Raw genomic sequence first — 16,436 nt, 5'->3', positions numbered from 1 at the left:
TGGCTCAGAACAGAGCCTTGATGATGAGTTGGGTATTCCTTCTGTTGTTACACCTAGAGTAAGGAAGACAAGGGATGTTTTGAGAGCACCCAGTAGTGATCCTATTTTGCGCAAGTCTACTAGAGCTAGGTATCCTATGGATAGGTTAAAATATGATGGATTTATAGCCATTCACTATGCCTATATGGTCAAAGTGATACATGAATAAGATCCCACTTCTTTTGAGCAAGCCATGGGAAAAGAAAAATGGGAGAAAGCCATGGATGAAGAAATGGATGCCTTGGAAGCACATGCTACATGGGAATTGGTGCCTTTGCCTAAAGACAAGAATGCAATTGGCTGCAAGTGGGTTTATAAGGTGAAGCACAATGCAGATGGTTCTGTGAACAAATACAAGGCAAGATTAGTTGTTAAAGGGTATGCACAGACATATGGCATTGATTATGAAGAAACATTCAGTTCGGTTGCAAGGATGGCAACCGTAAGAGCAGTCATTGCTATGGCTTCATCAAAGGGATGTTCTTTATATCAAATGGATGTAAAGAATGCCTTCTTGCATGGTGATTTGCAAGAATTCCTCTTTGGGTTCCTTCTTGGGAACTAGCAGGAGAAGCCCAGATTTTGTTGCTTCCGTCTTCGACATTCTATTGAGTTGGAGCATGAAAGTTGTCGACTAGTGGAGGGAAGGAAGTGAGATCAGTGAAGTCAGAACCAAAGTATTCTCTTTCGAAAGAAGGTCGAAGGGACGCAGCCACTGTCACATTGTGTATGTAGAATGAGGGATTCTCTATGAGTGTCGTATGTGGCAAATTGAGAGTTGAGTGAGAAAAAAAGGTCAAGGGAAGGAAGTCATACTTAGGTCTGAGAGGAAGGAGAAGGAGCCTAGGTTGCGAAGGACGCAGGCCATCGTCGTTGTCTCCATCACCGTCCTCCATCTTGCTTTCTCAGACCTAACCCTTCTTGAATCCTTTTCTACCTTGGCTCTCCATTTCTTGAGCTTGTTAAAGGCTTGGCATCTAATGTCAAAATGTATCAACTCTAGTTGTTCTCACTTACTCCTGTTGTTGTGAGTGCATAAAAAAAAGCACATGTTGTTACATTTGCACACTTTTCTCACTCCAGACATGAATTGCAATGTGTTTAAGTCTCCTAACATATGCCACTCAGTGTTAAAAAGAGACAAACCCCTTCACATGAAGCAAAATCCTTCATTTTGAGCATCTACGACACTTAAAATTGGAGATCTCTAAAAGAACCACCTCAAATAGGGGTGTCTCTCTTTAGGGAGTTTAAATGTAGGAACCCACCAAATAAATTTCTTTGCTTACACACCAAACTCTTAGTTTAATATCATTTGCATTCTCCATGGCTTTGTTCATAAGTCTAATGTTCACTCTTTCCAACTTGTGGCCTTTCACAACTTTGCACTCATCTAACTTTATGACAAACACAAGCTCATCTCTACCATTTGAAAATTGTAAAAAGTAAACCATTCAAGAATGACCTTTTAATAAATCTAGCTAAAGAAAATAAATGAAAATTTACTTTTTCAAGCTTTCAAATCATAAAATTGCACCATTGTAGCTTGGACTTTACATAGTAGCTTATGTATGTCCAATAACACATTAACTCTATGTACTCAAATTACTTGATCTTTACTTTGTCTTGCTCGTATCATCATTTCGATTCATCTCTCTCTTTTGTGAAGTAATCCCCTTAGTGGCGTTTACACTTTTTGTATTTGTGTTCTGGCCTTTTACGTTGCTTGATCTTTCCAAAACCATGGTATTTTATATGTGCAAGAATCATCTTAACAAACTTTGGATGCCTGGATTGTTTCTATTTCTTTCTAACCTAATGTATTATGGTCTGGGCAAAAATTGCCTCTTTAAACCTTGACCTAGAAGTGCGTTTGGAAAAACATTATAAATATCTAAGTACCCTTGTATACTAATGCCAGAAACATCGCATATGTGAAAAATTTATTGTGGATCCACCACTTTTTTGAAAAAGTGAGAAGAAGAAGGATGCAGGGGATGAAATGATATGGGTACATAGTAATGGTGGTTAAGGAAAAGGTTTAGAAGGGTGTAAATTCATTTTTGACACTTTTGATAAATTTCCAAATTTTGAAGGAAGTGGTATTTGCTAGAGGGTTTCGGAGAAGGGTGACCGTATTGGTGAGTAAAGAGGGACAATTTTTTGGAGATATGGGGCCCTTCCAAATGGGAAACAAAGGCACAATTTTTGGGGGATAGTTGGGACCACCATCAAAGCCTAGGGGGTGAAGTTCTTAGGGGTTTATGGGACTCTCTCTAGGCATTAATAGTTCTTAATCCATTTTCCCAACCCAATTATTCTAAGGAACTTTTTGGGTCCAAATTTTCCTTGATACCGATGGATAACATTGGATTCCTACTGAGAGTAGAGAATACAACCATCTCGTTAAAGCTGAAGTGTGGAACTTTCTTTGGGGGTTCCTCGTCATGATCCAATGTGCAAGCCTTGAATAATGGTTCGTCCTTTTTTTGGGGACCAATAGCCCAATTGTATTAGTGTTCCAAATAGCATGAAGATAATTGTATCAAAGGAGTACATCCTTGGAAGCTATACATTCAATTAGCAATTACCCTAAAGGAACAAAGTACACCTTCAAGTTGGCCACAGAATACAAAAGAAAACCAATTATTACTTAAAGATGCAAAGAAAGTAAAGAAAACCTGCAAAAAATATAAAAGAAAACCGAGTAATTGGCTTAGTTTGTTACTTGACAACATGAATCCTCCCTCTTCCACATTCTCTCCCTACACACCAAACATAGATCTTCGGAGACCCTATCTCCCATTGGGAATCTCCTTCTATAACCATTTTCTCCTATAGAATACGACTCGACGACCTTTACCGGAGTCATTCTCCAAAAATTTCCAATATGAAATCTTTGTAATTTTTGCACAGATGGGACAAGTACGATATCGATTGTGGTAATGGACATGGGTCGAATTACTTAAAGAAAAGTAACAAACACCAAGGGCGAGAATACGCGTCAATCATTTCAAGCTTTGAGTATGTTTCTCTCTCTAGAAATAGTAATATCTTGCACAAAGAAAATGAAAATTTGTCTCTAGGACCCCACTCTGGGCGGCAGATTGAGGGAATATGGTTCAATAGATGTCTAGATAATTACCCACATTGTATGGACATATATGCCATTGAAGGAATGCATAGTTGGATTCTATATCCGTCCTATGAATCCCTGAATGACTACCCCAATACAACAACCAGGGGCCATTCATATTTAATATTTTCGGAAGTGAAAGTGTCTAGCATGGACATTAATTTTGGAGTGGGACTACTTGAATCGATATCCTCAAATTGTCATAAGGAAACCGGCTAATTAGCGTCGTTATATGCGTGCCTACTTTGTGATGCACTTCACCTCATATTGTATCATTGACAAGTTCTTATAGCCTTTGACGGGTCGGACTCAAGGGATGAAGGGTAGTGAAGGCAATTTAGAAGGCTAAGATTGCACTCAAGCAATGGAGGAGTTATTGATAGAGTAGCTAGGGCGGTGGCTCAAATTGTGCCACGTGGAAAAACGCGTTTTAAGGCCATATAGAGGTTGGGATATGGGGGGGTCGGGAGCCTACTTAAAGGGATTCCAGCACAGCGGTAGACATACTTACCTGGGCGGGGTCGATCGGTGATCAGGAAGGCCGATGGCCTAGGGTCGGCCCCTCCATTGCACTTCGGACGGGCTGTACCCTAGCATCTCCCTACGGGGAGAGTGCACGTCATAATTTGTGGCAGTGGGGGCTCGCGTTCGCGCGGCCCCCTTCCAAATCGAGCTCAACTTGGACGGATCTGCTGCTTCGGGCCTCCTACCTACAACACATTGTCTCGCACAGCACCAGATCCATGTGTATTCAATCGTGATAGCCTGTAACTAAAACGCATGCGGGATAGAACGTTCTATGATCGCCCATTGCAAAACTCAGGTACGGCCTCCCTCTCTCCTTAGCCTCTTAGCTTGGTGTATCACTTCCACCGCCTCTGCATTCCAGGTAAATCGCGATACTGCAAAAAACTGCTCCTACTTTTCAGTTGTCCATGGTGCCCATTCTACGGCAGCATACACACCACCATGGATCACACATGATGTATTCACATTACCATTCTCCATGCGCTCCTTCGTTGTAGATGTTCTGGTCATAGTATGCAGTGCCAGCGACGATAAGCTTTAACATTTCCAACTCAGGACCATTCTTTACTGCTTGGGCAAAATGGAAGACCTAGCTTTGCCAAAGGTGATACATCAAGACTGCTGGAAACATTTCACCCTACCCTAATTCAAGTTGACAAATTGACACCTCCACATGATGAGGGCTCAGATGGCGAGATTGCCATATAATCATAATCTAGTGGCTCACTCGTATATGCTTTTGTATGCTGCAGGCCAGATGTGGCCAATGCAATCGACAGTTTCACTTTATCTCATGATGCACAGGGGGTGCCAGGGAGCTGGGCTAGCTGAAGCATTCTGCCTGCTTAGGAAACTTGTACCGAAAGGGAAATGATCCTTCCTGTGCGTACGCAGACTCAGACTAGTCACAATTGCCATTCCACTGGAAATCTTCCCATTCCTTTCGAAGAGGGGGTCATGATTCTGGCGTAACTGAGCAATAACCAGCAAGGTTCACAAAAAACCTGACTTGCCTCTTTGGTGTCGGGTAGGAAAATCCCTCTGCTTTCTCTGGGGTGGGAACAATGGCAAGTCGATCCAGTGGATATGTGGTCCTAGCCACTGGAGGAGCATTGAGGCAAAATAGCACGTCCACTGCGGCATGTTTGGGTGCCCAATATTTTGATTCAGAAGCTTAGCATTTTTGCCTATCATCATGTACAGATGGTAACAATGATTGCATGTTCTGAGTTAAATGGGCCGCAGCACAATCTCAACAAGTTTATCGATCTGCAATTCCATTTTGTGCATCGCCAAGTTCAAAATGTATCTTAAACTCATCCACCGCCTGCTCTAACATATGTTCACAACGCCTGTGTAGAGACCTCTTCTCTTGTCTGAGAACAGGGATACATGTACTGTCAACTGATGAAGAGATGCTAGACTGACCTTAGTTTAGATATGTTCACAAAGCCTGCATAGAGACCGCTCATCTCGTCTAAGAGCAGGGATACATGTACTGCCAATTGATGAAGAGATGCTAGACTGACCTTAGTTTATGAGTAGGCAATCCAAAAATAGATAGATGGTCTAGTTCAGGCCGGAAAAGTTGTAGGCAAAGCCTGGATCTTATTGGAGTTGGTCTATGCCTCTGATTGTTGATGTAATCTATCATCAAATGTTGAATCGATGAGAGCCTGGGAGATGATAGGGGGTCTAGTCACTAAGCGGATCTTGGCTGCGTGGATTATATTAGAGCTGGTCTTAGACGGTAAGTTCCCTCTAATTGCTGATTTAGTCTATCATCAAATGCAGAATCATCAGCCTGGGAGATGATAGCGGGTCTAGTCACTTGGCATATCTTGGGTGAGACCTCAAAGGCTCTCACATGTATCTAGACAGACCTCAGATTTTATTTCCTTCATTTGGTAGCTAATAGAGTTCGCTGCCCAACCTCCGTCCCCCAAAACACACAGTGCGTGTGCGCATGCACACCCAGGAAATGTACATTTCATGGACTGCTTTGACCATCATGGTAGTGATTGTGAGAAGTGCAGCAGAAATGAACAGAATATGGAGAGAGAGAGAGAGAGAGAGAGAGAGATTATAGGGGGTCTAGTCACTAAGCGGATCTTGGCTGTCTGGGATTATATTAGAGCTGGTCTTAGACGATAAGTTCCCTCTAATTGTTTATTTAGTCTATCATCAAATGCAGAATCATCAGCCTGGGAGATGATAGCGGCTTGGCATATCTTGGGTGAGACCTCAAAGGCTCTCACGTGTAACTAAACAGACCTCATATTTTCCTTCATTGGCAAGCAAGGGAGGATCACACAGCATTCTCCTTGGTAGATATTCACTCTAGCTAATAGAGTTCGCTGCCCAACTTCAGTCCCCCAAAACACATAGTGCGTGTGCGCATGCACACGCAGGGAATGTAAGTTTCATGGACTGCTTCGACCATCGTGGTAGTGATTGTTACGCTCAAGTTGAGGTAACATGACCTCGGAAGAGTCAGTGGACATTTTCCTTTAAAGGATCAATGTTTGTATTATATTTGTTTGGGCTTCACGTAAATGATCAAAAGGAATCAAGGTCAAGGTCCTTGGTGAGGGTGACCTGGCACAAGACTAGGTGGATCTAAGGCTAAGGGGTCTAAATGCATTAAATGTGCCAAGGGGCAAATGATTTCAATGATATCCCAAGAGAGGGGTAAATGATGCATTTAGGAGATGCCCTCAAATGATGACATTTGGGGGACTAGATCCATCTAGGGATATGTGGGCTCTATGTGTAGCATGCAGGTTTTCTTACTTGCATATCTTTTGGAGCTTGCTACAGTAGGGGTTGGCTGGGTGGAACATAGTTGTGCCTATGCCGAAAAAGTTTGGCGTTAATGGTTTAGTCGTATCATTTAGTATCAGAGCATAACAATCAGGTAACGATTTGGGGAGTCCACAATTAAGCTGGGCGAATCCAGATCATGAAAGGATTGTGTTGAGACAGGCGGCATGTTTCCCGATTGAGCAATGAGAAGCGTATCAGGTGGTCGGTATTGTTACCTTGAATATGCATGACGTTTGGGTAGTGTGCGCCTGAAAAAGAAGCTCTCTATCGTTATCCACCTTAAGCTTGAGCAAACGTTGAAAGGTGCAGACCTTTGCGATTTTTCGCTAAAGGATGGAGTTAGCCCTTCGTTGACGAGCCTGTTCATTTTGTTGATGTCACGATTGACGGCTGAGAGTAACCAGGGGATTGCGTCAAAAATTACGTGTGCCTCAGAGCTACTTGTTTCAAGTCGAGAGCCTTGTGGGGAGCCTGTCAGACCATAGAGATTGCGTGGGTGCAGGAGTTCACGTCGTGAAGACTGGTATTTGTTTATAATGGCTGATCTTCTCTTGAATCCAGCTTAAAGGCAGGTGGTCACAAGACAGATTATAAATATAGATTGGGAGTGGCTTACAAGGACTAGTTGATCTCTTCATGCAGCATAAATATGACCAGGGAGCTTTCTATGCCTTTGAACTTTTGTTGGGGTATATGCTAGTTTATTTGCCCTCGGTATTTGGAGTTATTTGAGATAGCAGATATTTCCCTAGTATAGGGAAAAGATATTCATCTTGGTTCTCAGCTATTTTTAGTTGATGGTTACGCCTGTTTAGGCACCTTTTGTGGTTGTGAGATTGAGAAGCAGTTTGTAAATACAATTTTAGGCAGTGTTTTATTTTTATTTTTTTAAAGAAAAACCCAATCGACTTAAATGGAAGTTGAAGAAGAAGCTTCTAGGGTGGATCCCATAGAGTCGGGAGTCTGGCCGACCCCGCAAGTGTCGCGCTCAACAAGCCATACACTGTCTGGTAGAATTGCATTATTGGAGGATGCCTTGCAACATATTTTAGCTCAACAATTGCAAGCAAATGTAGGGCGATCAGAGCTCAGAAAAATGGTTCATAGTATGTTTGCTAGACCATCTCGTGAAGAGAAGGGTAAAGCTTTGATGGAGCCTGAGACCAGTGTTCATACGGTCGAGCCTAGGAGGACTAAGGTGCCTAATATTTCCAATTATAGGCTAGAAAAGTATCCTGGTCGGATGTTTGGCCGTAGTTCCGATATCATAGAGACCTGGTTACACAAATGGGACGAGGCCTTCGCCATTTGTGAAATCAGGAATGATATAAAGAAATTCCGCGAGGCCACCCATATGTTTAATGAGGCAACGGATAGGTGGTGGATAAAACAACAGAAAGATGGAGTGGCATCCACTACTTGGGAGGGGTTTAAAAAAGAATTTAGAAAACACTTCTTACCTCTTAACGAAGCATCCCGAGCTTGGGATTAGTATCGAAACCTTCGTTAGAGAAATTTATTAGTAGCTGAATATACTGGTAAGTTCAGAGAAAGTGTAATGAAAATTTATGAACCTCTACCTCAGTCGGTGCAAGTAAAAGATTTTATCTTTGGACTTAATGATCGGATCAAGATGGAAGTTCGGGCTAAGTATGCAAACACGCTAGATGAAGCAATTGCCATAGCCTTGAACTATGAGGATGCCAAAGGGAACAGACCAAGTGGATTTGTGCTGGTTGGGACTCGGTATGAGTACCCGAAGAAAACTGGGTTTAAGAAGAAGTGGATTAGCAAAGGGAGTGCCTCACAGCCTAGTGGTCAAGCCAAGCAAGCAAAGCCAGTTGAGACTCCTAAACCAAGTATCACCATTGGAGTGAAAAGAAAAGTAACACCAATGGTAGTCCGGGCTTGGTCGAAGTCTTCTTTGAACCCAGAGCAAAGAGAAAAAGCGAGGAGAGAAGGCTTGTGTTTTGGATGCCTTCAGCCTCATCAGTGGAAAGATTGTCCACGAAACAAGGATCATTGGATGGCTGAGATGGTGATCTCAGAATGCGACGTGGAAATGGAGGAAAGTCCCAGAGCAGACCAGATGCAGATTCAACTAGCAGGATCTTCTCAAAGGTCAGTACCTGTTTTGTTATGTGTATCTGTTGCTAAGCTAGTAACCAGTGCACCTGATAATGTCCTATCAAAGCCCGCAACAACGGGGTATACAACCTTTAACGATACAGAGTTAATTAAGATGAAAGGGCAAGTAGCCAATCATGACGCCATTGTGTTGTTTGACTCAGCGTCAACGCACAATGTAATTAACTCCAAGCTTGAAAAGAGGCTGAAATTAAAAACTAGCTCATCTGATTATGCATATACAGTCAGAATGGCAGACAACTGAAGTATGGGACCAAAGGGTTACCCACTTGGAACTTCGAATTCAGGACTATACAGAGAAGCTTGATTTTGAAATGACAAAGCTTGCTTATGCAGATATAGCCCTAGGTAAGGCTTGACATTCTAGGAAGAATCCAGCCATAGATTGGGAAAAGCACATTTATCAATTCAAGATGAATGATGTGTTGTATGTCTTACGAGGTGAAAAAGATATACCTCAAGGACCGTTGGTTTCCGTAATGGAAGTTTAAAAATCTCAAGAAGAGTTTCTGTTTCTTTGTACAGCATCGATAGAGCTGATTGATGGTCCTTCGGCTAGCACTAATGTTACCCAAAATGGAGAGATGGCCAAGTTGGCTGATCATATGGTAGAGGAGTTCTCTGATTGTTTTAGGGATGAGTTACCTTATGGGTTACCTCCAGAGCGGAATGTTCAGCATAAGATTGAACTAATCCTAGGGGTAGAACCTGTAAATAGACCTCCCTATAGGTTAAGTTTTACCGAAGAAGCGGAGGTGCGAAGACAATTGGAAGAATAGCTCAAGCTGGGCTAGATTCAACCCAGTTTCTCACCTTTTGCTTCGCCAATGATATTGAAGAAAAAGAAAGATGATACTTTTCGCCTCTGTATAGATTACAAAGCACTGAATAATATCACTGTTAAGCACATGTATCTGATGGCTCGGATTAATGATTTGCTAGATGCATTGCATGGGGCCATAATTTTCAGCAAGATTGATCTTAAGTGTGGCTACCATCAGATCCGTATTAGAGCCGAGGATGTCCATAAAACCGCTTTTAGAAGCAGGTTTTGGACATTATGAGTTTTTGGTAATGCCGTTTGGACTTACCAATGCTCGTGCTACATTCGTCATGCTTATGAACGATTCACTACATCCATATATCGGGAAGTTTGTAGTATATTTTATTGACAATATTCTTGTGTTCAGTAGAAGTATTGCTAAGTATCACGAACACTTAAGAATAGTGCTCAATACTTTGAGGAAAGCCAGTCTTTATGTAAATAAGAAGAAAATTGTACTGTTTATGATAAGACTTGAATATTTAGGATTCATTATTACTCATGAGGGGTTAGAAATGGATCCAAAGAAAGTGGCTGCGATATTGACTTGGCCTATCCCTCAGAGTTTGACCGCTTTGCGATCATTCTTGGGATTTGTCCAATTTTATCGAAGGCATATCAAAGGATATTCCGAGATAGTGTTGCCATTGACTGATTTGACCTCAGATAAAGTACCTTTTATATGGGGGCAGAATCAACAGGAAAGTTTTAACACCATAAAACAAGCTGTGGTCTCAGGTCTAGTGTTAAAAGTAATTGATTCCCAGAAACCGTTTTTCCTTGAAACCGATGCAAGTGGCATTGCGGTAGGAGCAGTTCTCCTCCAAAAGAGAAGGCCAGTAGCCTTTGAAAGCAAGAAGCTTTCTTCCTCTCAACGAAATTGGCCAACTCATGAATTAGAGTTATAAGCTGTTATCCATGCTTTGAAAACATGGAGACATTATTTGTATAGGTCAGAGTTTTATGTTGATGTTGATCATGATACTCTGAAACATTTTTGTAAACAACCTGACTTGAGAGGCCACCAAGCTAGGTGGGCAGAACTCATGCAGGAGTTTAACTTGACGATTTGGTACCGAAGAGGGAAGGATAATAAAGTTGCTGATGCATTGTCACGCATTATGTATAATATGAGTTTCACGGTATTAGATTGTGCTCTAATTGCCGAGATTAGAGAAACTCAAAAGGTGGACGAGTTCGTCTAGAGCCTTTGACCTAAGGCTCATGTATTCAAACCTGGGGAAAAGGGTGACCTGGCAGCGACCTATAGCTCCTTTTGTAGGTAGCCAGGGTCCTGACTAGGCCTACTTGGTCTGTAAAATGAGCCGACCAGATCTAGGCCGATTTGGGTCTGCTGTCAAACTCGGCCCGACTATAGGTTTGCCAACACGCTTGTAATCGACCTTCTACTAGGCCCTACCAGATGTATTAAGTAGGCATGTCGCTATTGCACAAATCTGTTGTTTTTATTCAGCTTCCTTGCGTACTGTTTCAGCGGGTAATGCAGGATGGGACATGGGCCATACAGCAAGCCGTACAGCAGGCGCATGCTCCAGTTATGTCGCTTCACCTACTAGGTTTACTAAATGTGCATCATCCTCATATGGGGGCTCGAGGTGGGTTAGTGATCTATTTTAACACTCCTTCTCAATGGCTCACTGTGTGCCTATATGCATGCGTCATATGAGGTGCTCCACGTAAGAGATTTCATAAACACAACTGAGATGATGTGGTAAAGTCAGAAAATTCGTCAGGTCCAGAATCTCATTCGTGATGCGCTGCCAGATAAAATGGTAATGGGCCTCAATTTGTTTCCTTCATGCATGAAAGACAAGGTTCTCGTCAATAGCTATGTGATTCTGATTATCGCACACATTATCTATATTCTCCAAAATACACTTAAGCCACAACTCCTTGCAAGCTACAATGCAAGTTGCTTTGTACTTGCTTCCATTGAAGAATGTAACATGCAACGTAATCTGATCGTGTGATCACAGCAAGGCCTTGGCATTCTTTGTTTTGGTACTGGTTGTCCTTCTTTCAACCCGCCGTTGTGTTGTTTGACTACTAAGGGGCTTTGGAATCCTTTTGGACGTGCCTGGGCTTTACCCCATTCAACATCATTTCTTGATTCTGGACGAGAGTCAGCGCGTCTGCTCGTACTCGGGTGGGTCGAAGTTCCAGATGGTAAAACGTATGTTAGTGTCCAATCTTGGAATGGATTTCTTCATATTATTGCTTTGAGACACGCCTAACTACTATGCTAGAGTGATGACCTTGTTACTGTAAGTTAATGCACGTAAACCATTTTGGGAGAGTCGAGAAAACTCATCTTCCAGGTTAAGTATATACTGTGGCGGTAGAAAACAGGCTTTGAGATTGGTAACAAACGTTGATGAAATGAAATTCGTCTTAAAATTTGTTGGATTCATATGCTTACTAGCCCAATGTTGCCACCAGGTAACCACCTCACAGGTAAGATGAGGGGCTGCTAGGTGGACTTTGTCTTGCTCATCTTGAATCTACGCCAATGGAAAATGAGATAAGAATTGATGAATGAACTGAAGAATAGGTGAATGGTCATACTTACCATCGTATTTAACAAAATTTGGAGTGGACTGGGTGAGTGGTGTTACCTTTGTTGATGATGAAGCTGTGGCGGTGACTGCTATCGCGCTCAAAATTGCCTGCATAGTAGCTAACATCTGTTTGAGTCGGAGAAGCATTGCCTATGGTCTAGCTTTTGTTGCCTCTCTGCCCAGGCAAGCTCTGTGCGTCGTTGTGCCTCCTCATTCTTGAGTTCCTCACGCATCACTAAGAGCAATTTTTCAAAATCTGTGGTTTCTCTTTCTTCCAGCGTCTTTTTCCTCTAAATGTTATTTTGTCTGGTCCAGCTGTCTTCTACTTTCTTCTGGCCCAAAAGGGATCCTTCCTATGCTAGACCTAAACGTATCTCTAATCCTAAGATGGAAAAACTCTAATCCCGAGTGAGTACTAGTGAACAAGGACTGCTCTATCTAACTTTGACCTAAGCCTGAGAGACTGACTTACGTAGCTTGTGCTTGATTGTCCCTGGACAAGGGCTCACAAAGGGGTCACAACATACAACAAAATCTCCTATTAGGGAACTATTACGCACTTGTCGATGTAGCTAGTGTGTTACATTGCACCCAAGTGCAAGGGTGCATGTGACATTCCCTCCTTCTTAACTTGGCAGTAGATTCATTGCTAAAGTAGTCTACCAAAATTTTTGGAAACTCTTAGAAAAAGTCTTCGTTGAACCACACTTCTTCATGCAAAGGAGGAGTTCAAGGAGAATCCAGATGCATTCACAACTCAGCGAAGGGTGGCGAGGAGAGGCTTGGAGACCATAGGTCATTCGCACCTTGAGAGCGATGGAAGACTAGGCAACAAGGCATGGGTGGTAAGTATATATTTATATTCTACTGAGTATCTAATATGTTCAGTCGTACATATGTTTTTTCATTCATATCTAACTCCTTGAATTTTGATCCACAAGAATATGTGATTGGTTTGCCTCTAGGCGATGACGACGAGTACAAGAGGGCATTCAGGATTGCAGCCATTAAACCAAGGAGAAGAAGCAAGAAGGATACGATATCAATTGGCAAAAGGTAAACGAGCATTTGAGTATACCATAATCCTCATAGTTGTCATTTGAGTACCATCGTTGTCTTACAATCGACTCTCTTATCTTATTTGATTCTAGGCCAAACCCCCCACGTCCCCATCTTTTCCACCAATTTTTCTTCCTTTTATTAATCCTAATACTTCACTTCCACTTTTCATTTTCCCTAATTTCTCCCACTTAATTTTCCTCCTCCTAATTTAAGTAAAGATGCATTTTTTCTAACCTCCTCCCACGCTCCATTTATGTTAGTTTTTTACACCTTCCCCTCCCCTTTGTATGACACTTGTCTTCCCAACCTAAGCTAAGTTGGTTCTTACCATGTTTTCTTGTTGGATGGTGGTAGGTATGCAGACTCTGCTCTTCAATTATCCTATATGTTGGCTTGTCTTGCACAGCATAGGTATGCAGACACATAGAGTTGTCTTGTATTCCACACACATATCCTTTCCCCTGCAACTCTAGACGGTTGCACATAGTCGACTTTAGTCATCAAGGCTTTTTAGCCTTTTGACTCCTTTCATTAAACTGGTTTTACCTACATTTTACACAAATATTGTTACTAATCCTGTTCTTGTCTTTATAGAAGTGCTCTTGGGATACTGCAGTTCAATCCAAGTCACTCAATAGCCCTCTCCCAACACCCTCTCCCGCGTCTCACGCGGTACTCTCTTGTTTCCAGAAACCCGAGTTCTTTTCGTTCATTAGAACGCACGATCTCAAAGCCCTTTCAAAAAACACACCATTACTCATTAAAACACTTTTCCTTAATGATTGGATCAAGCTTCTTAAATTCTCGCAAAGAAAAAGTGATGGCGCCCTTGCTAGACTTGAAAAAGTTGCCTCAAATCTAGCCGCTATCAATCTCAATGACACCAATGCTTTGAACGAATACCATACCATCATCCTCGGCCTCGCCAACAACATCCTTGTTCTCAACTGTGCCTTTCCCCTCCCCATCCCAACTAGGTTAGCCCCTTCAAATACTAGTTTTCACAACTTTATTAACCTTGACCTTTTATTCCCTAAAGATGAGGCTTCTTTCAAAACCCTCTCTCAGTCCCTCTCACAACCACCAAAGCCCCTTGACAGTAGAGAGCTAAAAAAGTTTCCTTCCTATGTGCCCCTTCTTCCTCTTAAACACATAGAAATGAAGGTTCTAGTTGTAGATCATAAGATTTGGTGTCTTGATAACCTGAGCTCTCTTACACCCTTTTCCATTTATTCGCTTGCCTTCATTTGTAACCTCTCATCAAAAGAGGTGGATCAATACAAACAAGATGCCTACGAGGGGCGTTTGCATCTTAACTCAAATTACTTCTTCAACTCCCACTTCCTCCTAAGCTCTATTGACCATTCTAAATGTGGCCTCACCAAGGAGGTGTTCTTTTGCTCAAAGGGTGCCACTCGTAATGATACTAGCTCTTCAAACAAAGATGATAACTAATATCTGAAGAATTGTTGGAACGTCTTCAGGCCTTACATAAAGTGTATCTGTCTCATAAAGAAGATGAACATGTCCTGTAAATCCTCTATCCTCTTGTTTTATCATGTTGTCTGGTATATACTCAACCGTCTGGATATCTTTTTCCCTATTAGCTCCTTTCAAGCCAAACTCTTTGCCTTCTTAAACTGGATGTTGCAATTACCTAAAGAGGCAATCTTCTCCCTTGTCACATTTTATCACTTCAAGATCCTACTCCTTGAAACTGTAAAGTCCCTTTCCCCCTCCATCGACTTCTCCCTCCCGTCTTCTTTCCAGGTCCCTCCCTTGCCCTTAGCATTCTCTATAGCTAAGCTCAACCCTCCTTCACCCAAGAGAAGACATAGTTTCCCCCCAAAATATACCCCTAAATTCCATAAAGTTATCCCTTGTCCCCCACTTAGTAACCCTTCTCTCACCTCTCATGTTAAAGATTCTCGACCGGAATCTTCCGCCACCTCTTCTCCCAAAAGAAAAACATAAGATAATGATGTTACCTCACACTATTCCATTGACTAGGATAAACACTGATCGCGTCTCCGACTTGTTGGCTTTTGCAGATCGCTCCCTCTAATGGTCCCGAGGTACGTTCGACCAAATTACTCAACAATGGTTTATTTCTTTTTTAGTCGATTCCAGAGAAGAAATTTGCAAAGTACTTTCATGTTCTTTATTCAAACAAGATTTTAACTAAAATTCCCCTAAATCTCTTTTCAAAGATACACTTGTTTTACACTTAAACATTGATTCTGACATTCTCCATACTTTCAACTCTTTGATTCTGACATACTCCACCCCTTAGATCTTTACTTTACAAACCTAAACTTACCTTCCTAGAAAAATCCTTTAGCTCCACCTGTCAATGTAATTCACTTAAGCGATTTAAACCTTTTATTAAACCTTTTGATGATCAGTTACATGTCTACACCTTGGACCCCAACTTCTTTCATCATCCCTTTCTCCATTCTCACATCCTTTTTTGCCTCAATCGCATTCCCATTACCCCCTTAAATCCTCATGCAGCACTTCAAGCACTCACGCTTGTCTTCCAAGAGGTTTGTCTCTATCTCAATTTGGATCACAACACTTACGAAACAAGTCTTTCCCACCTTTTTTGGAAAATATTCTTCTTTCATTTCCCCAACCTTAAAACCCAACAATCCATTTTAGAAAACAAGGCTCTTCTTGATGAAATAAATTGGCTTTCTAACCATGTGTTCCCAAACTTCCATTTTTCTTTGCATGTATTTAGTACAAAAACTCGCCCTTGTTAGAATAAACTCTCTCGAGTCTTTGCCCCAAACTGCTTTGCCTTCTGATACACTAATATCCATCTCAAACATGCTTGACTCCATTAAGATTCCTCGCAACTCCAACAACCTTCCTTATCTCATGTGCACTTATAAACCACAAAAACTCAACTTTCATTGGCTTACTAACATTAGGGGAGAATTGGGGTTTCAAAAGGGCCTCCAATTAGTGTTTCCTAATTTCAAGGGATTAGAGAGTGATTTGAGGTGTACCAATGAGAGTGCTAGAAGGTGTGAGGCAATCATTGTATGTTGAGGTGAAGGGTAGGTAGGCCTGCAGAGAGCCCCTATTGGTTGCTCCCCTTACACTAGGGACCACCAAACCATCCCCCCCGCCTCTTAACCCATGTTTGACCCTCCTACCAGGTGCACCTCCCCCACATGAGCCCAAAACTACCTTCAATGGCATGGTAGGGCCCTTCTGGCGAATTTTTCTTCTCCCCTCCCTCTTTCTAGGACCTCTGCCCCCCACTGTTTTGGTCCAGCCTGCCAAA

General features: G+C 42.1%; 1 non-coding gene across 1 annotated transcript; it reads left to right on the top strand.

The window, feature by feature from the left end:
* Positions 1-3,678: 3,678 nt before the first annotated feature.
* On the top strand, positions 3,679-3,838 carry LOC147886729 (U1 spliceosomal RNA). Its single transcript, XR_015543372.1, has one exon. It is a non-coding gene; the product is annotated as a U1 spliceosomal RNA (small nuclear RNA).
* The last annotated feature ends 12,598 nt before the right edge of the window (positions 3,839-16,436 follow it).

This window comes from Dipteris shenzhenensis, chromosome 24 (assembly GCF_047967505.1).
Source record: "Dipteris shenzhenensis isolate YYH24624 ecotype China chromosome 24, Dip_SZ_1.0, whole genome shotgun sequence".
In the NCBI taxonomy this organism is placed as follows: Eukaryota; Viridiplantae; Streptophyta; class Polypodiopsida; order Gleicheniales; family Dipteridaceae; genus Dipteris; species Dipteris shenzhenensis.
Note: the sequence above shows the minus strand (reverse complement) of the source record. Positions and strands in the feature narration are given on the sequence as shown.